We start from the raw sequence: 17365 nt of genomic DNA on the forward strand, positions 1-17365 counted from the left end.
AGAATTGGTAAGGTAACTCACTTGAAAGGGGAGGTAGGGTCCCGCCCTGCAAGTTATCAGAAGAGAGGCAAGATTGCCAAAGAAGTGTTAAAAGGAGTAAGTAATGTCTACTACAAAAATATCAGAAAAACACCCATTCCTGAGTTGATGGCTGGAAACATCACTAGGAGTTTAAGTAAAAACATACTCAAAGTAATTTCCAGTGAAGTTCAGAAAAGCTTAAGACTGCATGATGACGTGATCCTGGAGCTGATGTTGACACAGAAAATCATGAAAGACACAGATCAGTCATACAGATTTTGCCCAGGATATGTCCAGCATCTGCAGGTGGATCCATTTGGAGTTCATCTATACACTGAGACAGGATTGGTCATTCTTGTACAACACCTCAGAAAAGGACATCCTATTACCTTGCATTTAGATGCAACTGGAGGGGTTGTGATTCGAATTCCAAGTCAGACAAAGAGGGTGTTGTACTACAGCATCAATCTACCAGGGCATGGACAAGACAAGCCTCCTCTTCCTGTCTCTGAAATGATAACAAATGACCACACCATCCCGAATGTGTCTTTCTGGTTGCATCAGACTGTAACCAAGATACAGAAACTCACTCTCTACAACATACACCAGGTTAAAACCGACCAGTTGGGCACTCATCCAGAGTGTCCTGTTGTCGTTCAACAAGCAAGACATACATGTGTATCTGATGAAAAGCTACAAATTAGTCAAAGGAAATGACACCATGACAGACTTCAGTAGACAAACTATTCTTCACCTATGTTCTGCCCATATAATTAAGGCAGTCCAAGGAGCTATTGGCAGAAGAACAACTGACAAGGGCTTGAAAGAATTTGCTACTCACCGTGTGGCACAACTAATAAACACCACAAGTCTTAAGAGGGCAGTAGACATTTTCAAGTGCATGTGCCATGTCTTTTACACCAAAGCAAACACACAGTGTGTAAATCAGTGTCTTCAACAACTTCATGACCACATTCGTGGAATAAAAATTCCAGAAGACACACTGGATGAGAAGCAGGCAGTGGGTGACTACATCCCTCCAGAGGCTAAAACAATACTGGCCAGGTCACCATTTACCAAAGAATTTGCTGGTGTACTTGACGCTGTCACGTCTTTTGAAGATCCAGAAGACAAAACAGAAATGGGCAACAACAAATACTATTGTCCAGGGATACTGGATATTCTCATGAAAGAATATATGCCAATTTTTCCACTCTGGTCAGGGATAATGCTTGGTGATTTAAAAAGATACAACGACAGGGAGTCTATCAGAGATAGAGATATCAGCGATGACCTACAGAAAACCCATGAGACGAATGACATGTCATTCTGAAAACTGGTTCTGTATTATCAAAGACAAAATCTTACAGAGGAAACTGCACCATCGGCCAGCAACATTCATACAAAAAATGTATGCATGATTGCAAGGCCGGTACAGGGAGCACATTTTGCAACACGACCTTCCAGACAGAATGTTACAGAAGTGTTTAAATGTGAAAAAAGGAAGATTGGAGGACTCTGAAGAAAAATAGGCCAAGAAGAGCATGTGTGACTGAAAAGGAAAGAAAACAAAATACTTTCATACCCCAGACGTTATACCTTCTCCAAAAGCAAAAGTGAGTATTATGGCCATTAATAAAATCTTAAAACCCAATATATTTTTTATAATTACATAGATGACCATAGAAAGGTGACATTATATAATAAGTATTTCTAAGATTAACACAAAAGATAATTGTTACACACTGCATCATGTCCTTCATTTCGCAGTCCGGAAAGACAAAAACAGACCATGTCAAAGTAGCATCTAAAACTTTACAGGTAAGACTAATTCAAGGGCATGATGACATGTTTCAATGCACATACATCCTTTAACTATTTTTTTTTTTTTTGGTTTCACAACTACAAATAAATGGTGATTCTCTTCTGTTTGTTCTCATAGGCATCAAAAGCACAGTCCAAATCCAAAAACAAAGAAACAGAGCTAAGTCAACTTTTGGCATTTTCAAGGGCATGACGACATGTTATATTACACATAGTCTATAATATTATCAGTGTATTTCACAACAACATGCAAATGTTAATTCTCTTATGTTTGTTTTCATAGGCATCAAAAGCTTCTGTCGCAAAGCACAAAGGCAAAAAGAAAGAAACGGACAGTGTCACTGAGGCCTCAACTCATGTCCGCAATGATGACATTGTACAGGTAAAAAAAATTATAATACAAAATGTACCTGTTATATTGTGTGTGTATCTGTGATAATGTGCCTCTGTTAAGGGTTAATTCCACTAACTTTAAAATGTAGTTGATTTTAAGTTGGGTTGTCACAGACAATCCTGCCCTAGGGTCCCTGTAACTATGTTGTACCGTTACCTCCGTCCAACACCTGTAATGTGTTGCTTAAAACATTCAAACATCCTGCTCGGGAAAACAAAACAACTTGATTACATATCTGCATAAAAATACCAAATATGGATAAATTTTCTTGCATTTAATATATACGAAGATATTTTATTTAGCATTGTACTTGTAGACAACAATAAATAAATTATTTGACCTTGTGGAACTTATCAGAAAGAAAAACTAAAAGTCTTTATGGAAGAGTACTGTCTATAAATTATGTTCATGAAAATGTACACAAAGTGTCAACGCTATGGTCAAATATATGCTAGGTCTTTAGTCATTTCTTGTTGTGCAGTGATTGTGTCATATGTATTAAAATGATTGATTATTTTTCTCTCCAATCTAATGTTTTTTTTAGGTTTTTTGGAATTCAAAGGACAGGGAAGTAGTAGTTGCAGTGATTCAGTCATTTCACATGGATGTGACATATACATTGCGCCTAACAGATTTCAAAAGCCTCAAGCCACACAACTGGTTGAATGGGGCAGTAATCATGTCTACATTTGTTTAGCAAGCATTGATGTACAGTTATAAAAGTAAAGATTTAAATTAGCCACTGCTGTAAATGCTACATGAGATTTCAAACCTACATTTCAGGATGTATTGTCGTATTTGTAGCGCTAGAGTTTTATGTGAAAGCATTTTTGGACTTGAAAGGTAAATATATACACAAAATGTACATTGTCTTTTTATAACAACAACGACAAATGATCATTGTATACAATTTATTTATACATACAAGTTTACAAAATGTTAAACAGTCCTTACTGTGCATGGAGGTTCACTGTCACTAGTGGTAGTCTAATAAGTAAATATACATTTTAGAAATACTTACATATTTATTGTAATGAATTTTAAGGGCATTAATTTAATTTCCTTTGTTGTTTTCAGATGATTGAATACTTCCAAACACTGTTGAATTCAAATAAATAATTGTATCCAACCACTACTCTGCCGGTGTTGTTGTATTTGGGGAGAGGTCTGCATTGTCAAATCACAGTTTCAAAAAGGTTAGACTTTACAGTTATTATTTAATGCAAAATAAAGAGGTCAGAAGGTCAAGTACAATTAATGTGTTATATTTCATCTTCTTTGCAGGTCGACAGTAACCACTGGACATTTCTGGTGTGTAAAACCATTGTCAAACTACAGTTTTTTATTTATGGACATGGAAAACTAAACTAAACTACATGTTTTTAATAGTATCTCAATAGGAAATTGCTGAAAGTGTTTGTGGTGGATCCCCAAGGTGTAGATGAAGAAAAAGATTCTGAACTTGCTGCCACAAGATTCAGGTATTGTATTATTTATTTTTTCTTAATTATCATACAGTACAATATGAAGTAGGATTATTAAAAACTTGGGGGACAGTTTAGTGACATATTAACCAATTGTAAATGCAATAATATACTGTACAATTCTCACATACGTTTAGACAATACTTCAAGATGCGGCAGATAATTCATAGTAAGACAGACTGGGTGGATGTGAAATGGACACATGGTGTCTTGAACCACAGCATACAGAAAGATGGTTGCAGCTGTGGCGTTTATGTCATGCAGGTAACAATACAATTTTATGTAGCCTTGGAACAACACAAATTTTTGCATAACCTCAATAGTGTAATATTTAAATTTCTTATTCTGCTATGTATAATTTATTTGGCAAGTTTATTTAATTATATTTATGTTACCCAACAGATGGCTAAGGAGACAGTGGAGGCTTTTCCAGTGACACCATCTGAAATCGTGATACCTTCCAATAAGCGCCTCCTGTCAGAGCTGCGTAAGGAGATGGCTGTAACAATCCTAGAATCATCAGGTATGTATTGTAAGCACACAATCAAGGATAATCTTGCACTGATCCTTTAGTGGGAGTGTTCTTTTAGTACATATATGGGCGTTAAAAGCCAAGCCTCCTTCAAAGTGATGAATAGTGATTTTAATGTGTGTAGAGTGTAATTTTCATTATTATGTAGGCTTTACAAAGGTACTAAGAACATACTATTCATATATGTATGCTTATTATTATGAGTCAAAGCATCAAACTGGCTGGGACCATATCATATTTGCAGAGATCCTTTGTCTAGAGTCTAGACATCAGAGACCAAAGCCATAAATACTTTCCCAATGTTGATGAAAAGGATCCAAATGAACCCCATTGCTCAGGCACCCAATCAGACACTAGGCAGAACTGTAGTAGATATATTTGCTTTTTAGTTTATAACTCTGTAATCATAATGGCTTGAATCAAAATTATTTTCAAATGAATCCTTCATTCAAGCACAAATACCATTTTATTTTATTTACCCCTGGGAATTCTGTTACAAAAACCTACACAATATGGACAAAAGTATTAAGACACCCCCTTCTAATGAACAGGTCTAATGATTCAGTAATTTCCATGACTACAAATGTTTATGTTAAAGCATATAATGATATTTTAGGGTTTTTACTTAGTTTTTAATTAGTTTTTTTTACTAATTTTATAGCAACAGTTTGGACAGGCAAGGTTAAAAAAAATAAAATGATTGATTCAGTCAGTGCGGAAGAACTTAACTGGCCTGCAGAAAACCAAGTCATAAATCCAGCTGAACACCTCTTGTTTGACTCTAAATGCAGACCTTGAACCGAACTCATCACCAAACACCAATGACTTGTACATACACTGTATGGACAAAAGTATTGTGACACCCCCTTCTTTAGAACAGAAATTTCAAAAACTGTGGCAACAAAGAGGGAAATGAAATTTAAATAAATTTTGCATTAAAAGTCACACCAGGCATGTTCAGCTGGGATTAGGACTTTTTCTGCAGGCTAGTCAAGTTCTTCCACATTGACTGAATCAATAGTTTCTTTTTGAACTTTGTCTTATACACAGACATTGTCATGTTAGAATAGAAAAGGGTTCTGTCCAAACTATTGCTATAAAATTTGAAAAACACAATTCCCTAGGATAAAAAATTATACTGTATGTTTTAACATTAACATTTGTACTACATTTGAACATAAACATGTTCATTAGAATACTTTTGTCCAAATAGTGTATCAAATTCTTCTGAAGACCATTTAAATTACGTATATTTCTTTTTTGTTGCGTAACAAAAAATTCCAAAAGATGACAGTTTAGTTTGATTATTTATTTATTTTTATCCATGTTGTCCACTACAGTGAGACAAACAATGCTAAATCATTTAACATCTATGTAACATTCAATAAGTGTGAATGTCAGATTAACTTAACTTGTCATGCACATAAATGCATTTGTAGGATCATAGTGATCCAAAGTGATGCAAATACAGTCCAACATGCTTGTAGTTCACGAATTATTAGCTTCTTTTCGATGTTATAATATAACGTAGAACATGGTAAAATGGCATACGCATGCAGTAATACAGCACAAACAAATCATTCGCACATTATAGGTAATTCATGATTTTTATTTTTCGTCATGTACACTGTTAATATATTAAGAAGAGCGTTTATACAAATAGTCATCATTCCATGTCACTGTAATTATAAAAATGATTTGAATTACCTTTATTTAATTAGCGCATTTCGAGAGTTCAATAATGTTTTTTATGCTTTGTAACTACTTATTAGTCATACAGTGTTTTCACTTTCAAATTTGGTGATGGTAGGTCTTAAAATCTGAAACATTTAAAGAACATTGTCGACACTACTTGACTTCATCCTAAACTTAAAAAAAAAAATTAAAAACACTATATCTTTCTTTTATTTACTCCTCCCTTACTAGCTTGTACTTATTTGAATAATGACTGAGACTTGGTGTTACGAGCACTTCCTCTGTCTGATTGCCTCTTCAAGATTAATCGCTTTGTATTCCCCAATTGTAAGTCGCTTTGGATAAAACATCTGCAAAATGACTAAATGTAAATGTAAATAAAAGAATTTAAAAAAAAATTTAGCTGCTGAAAATAGTTTTCAAAAAATATTGGTCACCGCTGTTTGACTGTCTGTCCATCCGTCCATCTATCTATACATCTGTCTGTCTGCCCATCCATTTGCTCATCTATATGTATGTCTGTCTGTGCATCCATTCATCCATCCATCTACCTATATGCCTGTCTGTCTGTCTGTCTGTCCATCCATTCGTCCTTACACTGGTCTGTCTGTCTGTCTGACCTAACAATTAAAATAAAACACTGATTTGTGATAATGCATTTTCAGTATTCAACCCCAAAGCTCATTGCTCCCTGTGTGGAAAAGAGTCTCCTGTTGGAGGTGTGGGTCTGAACACATGGGTTTGTGTCCTTTTCAATGAGAAATTTCTAATTAGATTAGCTATTAGACATACTGTAGATCTCAAGTGTTAAATTATTTAAACTATATAGATAATTAGTATGCAGATAATTAGTATGCAGGTAATCTAGAAATGACATTACATCAAATGTTCTGTAGTATTTTGTATTAAGTAAATAACGATCAAATTGTTTCATTATTTTACAGTTTTTCTCGATTGGTTTGGCTCATTTCTTGAAACCGAGATGACATTCTCAAAATAACATGGACAAATCTCCAAACCACCTTGCAATTGTTCACAACAGAATGTCATTTTTCATTGGTTTTATCAAATTGCAAATGCTTTAGTACATGTCTCAAGTGACTCTGTGCTTTTTTTCAAATGATTATGTACAAGTAGCTACAGTTAGCACAATGAGCCCACATTTAGCACATTTTCCAAATAAATAGATCTTGCTGATCTAAACTGATTAGTTGATTTTTCAGTGAAATGGTTACTCTCTCCAAAACATATCAGCATGGTTTCATTGTGTAAGTCATCATATGCACAATTGTCTGTTCAACTGTCAAAATTAGTCAAAGATATAATACCATGAAAGAATTTCTTGGAACATTTGATAAATTTATGACAGTACTTGACAATCAATCAGGTCAAATTAGAACTAACGAAGGAGCAGTTTCCCACATCTCAGATGACTAATCAAACAGTTTGTTTAGTTACCTGACAGGTGTTGTCTATGATTATGACTGCTGCCAAAAGTATATAGACAGAGCTTGGCCCGGGGCCAGTTTCATTTGCAGTGTGAACATGGAAGCACCTCGCCAAGTACAACAGCAACTTCCTGCTCGAGGAAGAGGAGGAAGAAGAAGAGGAAGAGGAGGAGTGAGAATGCGTGGAGGAATAGGGGGAAGAGGCCGAGGAGCACGGAGGCACCATGATGTCCCAGATGAAATCCGGGCCACCCTTATTGACCACGTTATAAACCATCGCCTCACAATGGCAGAGGCAGGTCGCCGAGTGCAGCCTAATGTGCCTCGGTCTACAGTCTCCTCCATCATCCAAACCTTTCGCAGGGAAAACAGGTACAGAACTATTCTATTGAACTATTCAGTGTTGGTGTGTGTGTAGGCCTAGAGTACTGTAATATCTTCATGTGATGTTATATGATACTATAAAAATGACAAAGAAAAAAAAATGGAGAAAATACTGTGAATAGTATTCCAGTCACTGTGCAGTGCATCACACTTTTAGTACCATAAAACAGCAGTACAATTACATTGGTAACTCATTTTGTAACAAATTTACAGTGTTGACCTTTGACTTGTATGTCTAGGATTGGACGACAGCCTCAAGTGGGTGGCAGAAGAAAACTTCTAAATGAACAACAAGAACGAGAAATATGCAACATGGTCATTGCAAATAATGCCATCACACTGAGACAGATTCGTAATGCAATCCTTCTAGACAATGTAATGTTCCAAAATATAAACTCTATCAGCATCTCCACAATAGACCGGGTATTGAAGAAACATCAGATGACCATGAAACAGATTTACAGGGTACCATTTGAGAGAAACTCTGACAGAGTGAAAGAGCTGCGGTACCAGTATGTGCATGTAAGTCAACTACTGGTTGTCTATCATTGTAACACTATTACAGTAAGACATGGTTACCACTTTTTTTTGTTTTGCTTTATCCTTTTTACCTTCAGAATCCAGCTTTGTGTGACTAGAGCATTTTGCCTAGAAATTGTCTTCAGTTTTTCACTCCCTCTTTTTACAGTACTTTAGATCCTCCCTGCAGTATCTGTCTCTACTTGACTGATTAGATTTATTTTTATTCTATTGTAGAGAATAATGGCATTAGAAGGCAACGAAACCCCTCACATCCTAGTGTTCGTTGATGAAGCTGGCTTCAACCTGGCCAAAGGTCGAAGGCGTGGCCGTAAGAGCAAATATAACAATGTGTGCCGCTATATCAGAAAGAGGTGTGGCCACACACATTCCCAGTTTAGGGCCCTACAATACACAAAAGCTCCTAAATTTTTTGGACCACCTTTATACTGATCTGATCCCGGAAAATGAGAGAGGTGAAGAAGGACCTCAGCTACCACATTATGTCATTGTGTGGGATAATGTGAACTTCCACCGTGGCCCACGCATCAGAACCTGGTTCACCACCCATCCCCGGATGCTAATGGAGTTTCTTCCACCTTACTCTCCTTTCCTAAATCCAATTGAGGAGTTTTTTTCAGCTTGGAGGTGGAGGGTGTATGAGCATCAGGCTCAAGACCAGAGGGCCCTGCTGCATGCAATGGATGCTGCATGTGAGGACATCACAGGGGATCAATGTAGGGGATGGTTGAGACATTCACGCCGTTTCTTCCCTCGCTGCATCGCAAGAGAAAATATCCGTTGCGATGTGGATGAGAATTTATGGCCTAACAGAGAGCAGCGCGTCGATGGCCAGGAGGATGAGGATGGTGGCCAGGAAAGAGAGGGTGACAATGGCGACCACTGAAAATATTACTGTACTATAGTTCTGAAACTTTATTTACAGTATGGAAGGCTAGAGTTTTTTTGTGTTTTTTTTGTTTTTTGTTTGTGTTTATAACTGTTCACATTTACAGAATCCTGTATATGTTTTCTTTTCACAGTATGTTCTCTAATGTTAACATTTCTTTGTACGAATAAAAATGTTTACAGTTTCCTTGAGTATGAGTGGTTTATTGGAGGCTGATTTTACTGTAAAATCTTTTAGTTTTATTCATAGTGGTATTCTGTTGCTAGACCTGTGCCTCAGTGACAAAACGTCTAAGCATTTTGACTTGCAGTGCTTAAACAATGCCAAAGGTATAATGCATTTTGGGGGCATTGACTATTTATATGAGAATGATATTTAGTTTTGACACATGGATAAACTGTTTTGGGAGAGAGATGAGCTTTTGCAGGGGATCCATGGTGTTGTGCTAAACCATCCAGGTTATTTTGACAAAAGCACTAAATGAATGCACATGTGCCAAGGCAATTGAGAAGGATCTGTGCTATTTTGACTGTACTGACCTTTTATATGGGAAAGGAATCTGCTTTTGAAGCATGGAAGAAGAGTTTGGGGAAAGATATTTGATTTTGCTAGTGAGCTATAATGTTGAGCAGAACTGTAAGACTGTTTGGCCAAATGACCTTATGGTTTTGAGAATGTCATCTCGGTTTCAAGAAATGAGCCAAACCAATCGAGAAAAACTGTAATGTATGTTAGGTTTTGTACATTTTAGTTAAAGTTTTTAAGTTGACATTAATATTAGTTTTTTATTAATGGAGTATTAAAAGTATGTAGTACATTTTATTTGTAACTTAATGTGTTCAATAAAATTGAAAATTAAATAAAGTTTAATTGTGACAATTTTCTTTCGCCAGATTCAGTGCACCAACTGTGAAAGATGGTACCACTCTGTCTGTGTCAACATGACGAAAAAAGAGATACACAAATGTAAGAGAAGAATGTGGTTGTGTGTTTTCTGTAAGTAAAAAGTCCTTTAAAATTGTAGCTGTAAAAATATATGGTTTACTCTTGTATGTTTTTTTTTTTGTTTTTTTAATTATATTTTTGTTTTATTGTTTTGATCAGTTTGATCAATTTCCTCCTATGTCTTTGTATAAATACCAGTTCTGTCAAAATGGCTGTTGTACTGTTGCCTGTTGTTATTTCAAATTAGTTTGCAGTATTAATAGGAAAATTCAGGATTATATAAATTATGTCATTGTAAGGATGTAAATAAGGTACGAATTGTAAATGCAACTACCTTGTGCACCAGAAAGGATTAAATGTGAGGTTGTATAAATTGACCACTGCCCCCCTCTATTAACTGACACAGGTTTCATATCTCTGTCTCCCTGGTGGAAAAAGACATTAGAAGGAAAAAGTTACAAATAGCTTCAAGCTCCAATGACGAGCTGTCACCAGTGCAACAGCTACCCTGGTGGCATCGGGAAAAAGGTGCACAGAGGGCACATGCATTAATATTAACCCTCTGGCAGTCTGGTTTTAAGGGTTACAGTAATAAAATGGTTAAACTACACACACACAGAGAACAAAATATAAAACTTTGGTAACACTTTACAATAAGGTTGTATTTGTTAACAGTACTTAACTGTGCTTGTTAACATGAACAATAATTAAATTTTATAATAATAATTCTAAAATGACATACTACAAATACATTAATATAAATAAAAAATGTTGTATCCGTTAACATCAGTTAATGTACTGTGAATTAACATGAAAAAACATTAATCAAATAACATTAAAAAATATTAATAAATGCTGGAAAAAATATATATTGTTCATTTTTAGTTAGTGTTTTTTAATGCATTAAGTAGTGTTAACAAATTAAACCTATTGTAAAGTATTACCAAAACTTTTAATAATCTATAAGCATTTTTTTTTAATAATTTTGATCATCTAGTGGTAGTAATTACTTGTGAAATAATCATATAAAATTATATTTCCAGTATAGTACATATTAACTTATTTGATGTAGCTGTTGGTCATTGTATCTTCTTGAACTTAGCAGGACCATGCTCTGACCATGCATATATATATATATATATATATATATATATATATATATAATGTAATTCCCTTTTCTACCAGTAGGACCAGTAAAATGGAAGGCTGTGAAAGATGTCCACTGTCCCCCTCTATTGACTGACACTGGTCTCATGTCTCTATTTTCCTGCTGATAAAATTTATTACAAAAGAAGGATAATTTTAGACATGCAATTCCTTTTCTACCAGTAGGGGTAAAATGGAAGGTTGTGAAAATTCTCCACTGTCCCCCTCTATTGATGGACACTGGTGTCATGTCTCTGTCTTCTTGCTGAGGAAAGTTATTACAAAAAGAAAGTTAATTTTGGACATGCAATTCCCTTTTCTACCAGTAGGGGTAAAATGGAAGGTTGTGAAAATTGTCCACTGTCCCCCTCTATTGACTGACATTGGTCTCATGTCTCTGTCTTCCTGCTGATGAAAGTTATTACAAAAAGAAAGCTAATTTTGGACATGCAATTCCCTTTTCTACCAGTAGGGGTAAAATGGAAGGTTGTGAAAAATGTCCACTGTCCCCCTCTATTGATGGACACTGGTCTCATGTCTCTATCTTCCTGCTGACGAAAGTTATTACAAAAAGAATATTAATTTTGGATATGTAATTCCCTTTTCTACCAGTAGGGGTAAGAAGAAAGGTTGTGAAAAATGTCCACTGCCCCCCTCTATTGATGGACACTGGTCTCATGTCTCTATCTTCCTGCTGACGAAAGTTATTACAAAAAGTATATTAATTTTGGACATGCAATTCCTTTTTCTACCAGTAGGGGTAAGAAGAAAGGTTGTGAAAAATGTCCACTGTCGCCCTCTATTGATGGACACTGGTCTTATGTCTCTATCTTCCTGCTGACGAAAGTTATTACAAAAAGAAAGTTAATTTTGGACATGCAATTCCCTTTTCTACCAGTAGGGGTAAAATGGAAGGTTGTGAAAAATGCCCACTGTCCCCATCTATTAGTCGACACTGATCTCGTGTCTCTGTCTCCCCGCTGACGAAAGTTATTTCAAAAAGTTTATTAATTTTGGACATACAATTCCCTTTTCTACCAGTAGGGGTAAAATGGAAGGTTGTGAAAATTCTCCACTGTCCCCCTCTATTGATGGACACTGGTCTCATGTCTCTATCTTCCTGCTGACGAAAGTTATTACAAAAAGAATATTAATTTTGGATATGTAATTCCCTTTTCTACCAGTAGGGGTAAAATGGAAGGTTGTGAAAAATGTCCACTGTCCCCCTCTATTGACTGACATTGGTCTCATGTCTCTGTCTTCCTGCTGATGAAAGTTATTACAAAAAGAATATTAATTTTGGATATGTAATTCCCTTTTCTACCAGTAGGGGTAAAATGGAAGGTTGTGAAAAATGTCCACTGTCCCCCTCTATTGACTGACATTGGTCTCATGTCTCTGTCTTCCTGCTGATGAAAGTTATTACAAAAAGAAAGTTAATTTTGGACATGCAATTCCCTTTTCTACCAGTAGGGGTAAAATGGAAGGTTGTGAAAGATGTCCACTGCCCCCCTCTATTGATGGACACTGGTCTCATGTCTCTATCTTCCTGCTGACGAAAGTTATTATAAAAAGTTTATTAATTTTGGACATGCAATTCCCTTTTCTACCAGTAGTGGAAAAATGGAAGGTTGTGAAAGATGTCCACTACCCCCCTCTATTGATGGACACTGGTCTCATGTCTCTATCTTCCTGCTGACGAAAGTTATTACAAAAAGAAAGTTAATTTTGGACATGTAATTCCCTTTTCTACCAGTAGGGGTAAAATGGAAGGTTGTGAAAGATGTTCACTGTCCCCCTCTATTGATGGACACTGGTCTCATGTCTCTATCTTCGTGATGACGAAAGTTATTACAAAAAGAAAGTTAATTTTGGACATGCAATTCCCTTTTCTACCAGTAGGGGTAAAATGGAAGGTTGTGAAAGATGTTCACTACCCCCCTCTATTGACTGACATTGGTCTCATGTCTCTATCTTCGTGATGACGAAAGTTATTACAAAAAGAAAGTTAATTTTGGACATGCAATTCCCTTTTCTACCAGTAGGGGTAAAATGGAAGGTTGTGAAAGATGTTCACTGTCCCCCTCTATTGACTGACATTGGTCTCATGTCTCTATCTTCGTGATGACGAAAGTTATTACAAAAAGAAAGTTAATTTTGGACATGCAATTCCCTTTTCTACCAGTAGGGGTAAATTGGAAGGTTGTGAAAGATGCCCACTGTCGCCCTCTATTGATGGACACTGGTCTTATGTCTCTATCTTCCTGCTGATGAAAGTTATTACAAAAAGAAGAATAATTTTGGACATGCAATTCCCTTTTCTACCAGTAGGGGTAAGAAGAAAGGTTGTGAAAAATGTCCACTGTCGCCCTCTATTGATGGACACTGGTCTTATGTCTCTATCTTCCTGCTGATGAAAGTTATTACAAAAAGAAAGTTAATTTTGGACATGCAATTCCCTTTTCTACCAGTAGGGGTAAGAAGAAAGGTTGTGAAAAATGTCCACTGTCGCCCTCTATTGATGGACACTGGTCTTATGTCTCTATCTTCCTGCTGACGAAAGTTATTACAAAAAGAAAGTTAATTTTGGACATGCAATTCCCTTTTCTACCAGTAGGGGTAAGAAGAAAGGTTGTGAAAAATGTCCACTGTCGCCCTCTATTGATGGACACTGGTCTTATGTCTCTATCTTCCTGCTGACGAAAGTTATTACAAAAAGAAAGTTAATTTTGGACATGCAATTCCCTTTTCTACCAGTAGGGGTAAAATGGAAGGTTGTGAAAGATGTTCACTGTCCCCCTCTATTGATGGACACTGGTCTTATGTCTCTATCTTCCTGCTGATGAAAGTTATTACAAAAAGAAAGTTAATTTTGGACATGCAATTCCCTTTTCTACCAGTAGGGGTAAGAAGAAAGGTTGTGAAAAATGTCCACTGTCGCCCTCTATTGATGGACACTGGTCTTATGTCTCTATCTTCCTGCTGACGAAAGTTATTACAAAAAGAAAGTTAATTTTGGACATGCAATTCCCTTTTCTACCAGTAGGGGTAAAATGGAAGGTTGTGAAAGATGTTCACTGTCCCACTCTATTGACTGACATTGGTCTCATGTCTCTGTCTTCTTGCTGAGGAAAGTTATTACAAAAAGAAGAATAATTTTGGACATGCAATTCCCTTTTCTACCAGTAGGGGTAAGAAGAAAGGTTGTGAAAAATGTCCACTGTCGCCCTCTATTGATGGACACTGGTCTTATGTCTCTATCTTCCTGCTGACGAAAGTTATTACAAAAAGAAAGTTAATTTTGGACATGTAATTCCCTTTTCTACCAGTAGGGGTAAAATGGAAGGTTGTGAAAGATGTTCACTGTCCCCCTCTATTGACTGACATTGGTCTCATGTCTCTATCTTCGTGATGACGAAAGTTATTACAAAAAGAAAGTTAATTTTGGACATGCAATTCCCTTTTCTACCAGTAGGGGTAAATTGGAAGGTTGTGAAAGATGCCCACTGTCGCCCTCTATTGATGGACACTGGTCTTATGTCTCTATCTTCCTGCTGATGAAAGTTATTACAAAAAGAAGAATAATTTTGGACATGCAATTCCCTTTTCTACCAGTAGGGGTAAGAAGAAAGGTTGTGAAAAATGTCCACTGTCGCCCTCTATTGATGGACACTGGTCTTATGTCTCTATCTTCCTGCTGATGAAAGTTATTACAAAAAGAATGTTAATTTTGGACATGCAATTCCCTTTTCTACCAGTAGGGGTAAAATGGAAGGTTGTGAAAGATGCCCACTGTCGCCCTCTATTGATGGACACTGGTCTTATGTCTCTATCTTCCTGCTGATGAAAGTTATTACAAAAAGAAGAATAATTTTGGACATGCAATTCCCTTTTCTACCAGTAGGGGTAAGAAGAAAGGTTGTGAAAAATGTCCACTGTCGCCCTCTATTGATGGACACTGGTCTTATGTCTCTATCTTCCTGCTGACGAAAGTTATTACAAAAAGAAAGTTAATTTTGGACATGTAATTCCCTTTTCTACCAGTAGGGGTAAAATGGAAGGTTGTGAAAGATGTTCACTGTCCCCCTCTATTGATGGACACTGGTCTCATGTCTCTATCTTCGTGATGACGAAAGTTATTACAAAAAGAAAGTTAATTTTGGACATGCAATTCCCTTTTCTACCAGTAGGGGTAAAATGGAAGGTTGTGAAAGATGTTCACTGTCCCCCTCTATTGACTGACATTGGTCTCATGTCTCTATCTTCGTGATGACGAAAGTTATTACAAAAAGAAAGTTAATTTTGGACATGCAATTCCCTTTTCTACCAGTAGGGGTAAATTGGAAGGTTGTGAAAGATGCCCACTGTCGCCCTCTATTGATGGACACTGGTCTTATGTCTCTATCTTCGTGATGACGAAAGTTATTACAAAAAGAAAGTTAATTTTGGACATGCAATTCCCTTTTCTACCAGTAGGGGTAAAATGGAAGGTTGTGAAAGATGTCCACTGTCCCCCTCTATTGATGGACACTGGTCTTATGTCTCTATCTTCCTGCTGATGAAAGTTATTACAAAAAGAAGAATAATTTTGGACATGCAATTCCCTTTTCTACCAGTAGGGGTAAGAAGAAAGGTTGTGAAAAATGTCCACTGTCGCCCTCTATTGATGGACACTGGTCTTATGTCTCTATCTTCCTGCTGACGAAAGTTATTACAAAAAGAAAGTTAATTTTGGACATGCAATTCCCTTTTCTACCAGTAGGGGTAAAATGGAAGGTTGTGAAAGATGTTCACTGTCCCCCTCTATTGATGGACACTGGTCTCATGTCTCTATCTTCGTGATGACGAAAGTTATTACAAAAAGAAAGTTAATTTTGGACATGCAATTCCCTTTTCTACCAGTAGGGGTAAAATGGAAGGTTGTGAAAGATGTTCACTGTCCCCCTCTATTGACTGACATTGGTCTCATGTCTCTATCTTCGTGATGACGAAAGTTATTACAAAAAGAAAGTTAATTTTGGACATGCAATTCCCTTTTCTACCAGTAGGGGTAAAATGGAAGGTTGTGAAAGATGTTCACTGTCCCCCTCTATTGACTGACATTGGTCTCATGTCTCTGTCTTCTTGCTGAGGAAAGTTATTACAAAAAGAAGAATTTTGGACATGCAATTCCCTTTTCTACCAGTAGGGGTAAGAAGAAAGGTTGTGAAAAATGTCCACTGCCCCCCTCTATTGATGGACACTGGTCTCATGTCTCTATCTTCCTGCTGACGAAAGTTATTACAAAAAGTATATTAATTTTGGACATGCAATTCCTTTTTCTACCAGTAGGGGTAAGAACAAAGGTTGTGAAAAATGTCCACTGTCCCCCTCTATTGATGGACACTGGTCTCATGTCTCTATCTTTCTGCTGAAAGTTATTACAAAAAGCTTATTAATTTTGGACATGCAATTCCTTTTTCTACCAGTAGGGGTAAAATGGAAGGTTGTGAAAGATGTCCACTGTCCCCCTCTATTGATGGACACTGGTCTCATGTCTCTATCTTCCTGCTGACGAAAGTTATTACAAAAAGTTTATTAATTTTGGACATGCAATTCCTTTTTCTACCAGTAGGGGTAAAATGGAAGGTTGTGAAAGATGTTCACTGTCCCCCTCTATTGACTGACATTGGTCTCATGTCTCTATCTTCGTGATGACGAAAGTTATTACAAAAAGAAAGTTAATTTTGGACATGCAATTCCCTTTTCTACCAGTAGGGGTAAAATGGAAGGTTGTGAAAAATGCCCACTGTCCCCCTCTATTGATGGACATTGGTCTCATGTCTCTAGGTCCTTTAACTAAAAAGCTATTACAAAAACACCGCCCACTGAGCTATAGCAAAAAACGAAGAAAACTTGCACTTTCCCCTCGGTCCCTTACTGAAAGCACCGCGGAGAGTGAGCTCTCCCGGTTTAATGCACATTGCGACTGCTTGTGCGGGGCAGTGCTTATTACATCGACCGAAAATTTTGAAAAAGAAGGCTGTGAAACATGATCAGCTTTGCTCTTTTGGTGGTCACACT

General features: G+C 36.7%; 1 protein-coding gene across 1 annotated transcript in view; it reads left to right on the plus strand.

Annotated features, from left to right (window-relative positions):
• Positions 1-17365, plus strand: part of LOC306849340 (protein unc-119 homolog B) — a 34273-nt gene that overhangs the window by 10664 nt on the left and 6244 nt on the right. The window lies entirely within an intron of this gene.

Source organism: Barbus barbus (genome assembly GCF_936440315.1).
Source record: "Barbus barbus genome assembly, chromosome: 29".
Lineage (NCBI taxonomy): Eukaryota > Metazoa > Chordata > Actinopteri > Cypriniformes > Cyprinidae > Barbus > Barbus barbus.